Raw genomic sequence first — 1466 nt, 5'->3', positions numbered from 1 at the left:
GTTCTTTTTCAAACATAAAATGAATCAAGCCCGCTATATAGATCATAAATATGATAAAATTATGTTTTATGGATCCTGCAATAGTGAAATCAGGTTCCCCACAATCTACTTCTGATGTTGCAATTATATTTCCAAATTTAGTAAATGATAGTGAATTACAAGGCCTGGACACAAAATGACGTCTGTTGCGAAATTTTGAAGAAATTTAAAAAAATTCTGAAAATATTTTAGAGTTTTGGAGCCAAGTACAAATATTGAAATATGGAGCTGATACATTCGTGTTTCCAATTTTATTTGTAACCTGCTTATTCTACCTCACTTATCAGCCAAGTTTAACGGATATTTTCACAGGTTAATCTCATGATACAATGAATACATTCATGTATTCATTGTATCGTGGGTTAATCTAATGAAAACTAAGTTGAGAAATAAGCCAAAAACGAGTTCAATTTCATATTTACTTCTTTACTGACTCATGTTTATTTTAGTATTCCTGTAAGTTTAAACATTTAAAAAAACGCGCGATTTTATAGAGCCTTTAATAATGAAAGAAAAATAAGTACCGATTTTTTACCGAAAAGTCTCGAGCTTATCTACCGAAACTCGATTTTCGGACCTGGCAACCCTGGTTCCAATGAATGTGCCGCCGTTCGTGTTAAATAACGCTGTTAAAGGGAAAGAATATAACCGCCATCCATTGCGGCTAGTTGCCAAAATGATATGACATAACGATTTTTCTTCTAGGAAAAGACATATTAACGGTGAAAACCGTTCTTGACTGTTGAGAAAATCAACCAATAAGGTATCACAAAATTACTGGCGATTTTACTATATAAAAGCGATGTCCATAATCTTGCAATTAAAGCAGTATAGAGATCTTAGATACTGGGATATTCTAGAAGGTGGCCAATTTCTTCTTGCAATCTAAAAACGACCGGCTTTGTTCAACGAAAGCGTATATAAAAAGACGTTTCGTCAAGTGCATCGAAATAATTTGTGCGAAGTAATTGTCTCCTTGGAAAACCATAATCAATTATTTCTAGAACATCAATATCATCTAATATCATTTCTTTTTCCAACTCCATTTTCCAAGTAGTTAACACACGAACCGACTAGAATTTGCTAGAACGAAAACAAAACCTCGTCTTTATCCATAACAAAACCCTCAATTTCAAAGGTTATGTTATGTATTTAAACTAGTTTAAGAACTTAATCCTCGGAGGTTGGCGGATTAAAGTTAAACGCGTTTAAGGCCAAAACAGTGCATACCGTTTACGATTTTTAAACCGGTTTAAGACTTAATCGCGATTAAAGTCTGTCGGTGCATACGGGCATAAGTAAAATAACTTATTTTACTTTCTCTATGGTTAACGTATGCGTTTCCGACCCAGTTATCCATCAAACGTTAAAAATGAAAAAATATGGGATGCATAAAGTGAGATGCCCTTATACGAATAGTCTATTAG

This window comes from Dendroctonus ponderosae, unplaced genomic scaffold (assembly GCF_020466585.1).
Source record: "Dendroctonus ponderosae isolate FM_Combo_2020 unplaced genomic scaffold, Dpon_F_20191213v2 Dpon_F_20191213_11, whole genome shotgun sequence".
NCBI classification, from domain to species: domain Eukaryota; kingdom Metazoa; phylum Arthropoda; class Insecta; order Coleoptera; family Curculionidae; genus Dendroctonus; species Dendroctonus ponderosae.
This window is presented reverse-complemented; position numbering follows the sequence as displayed.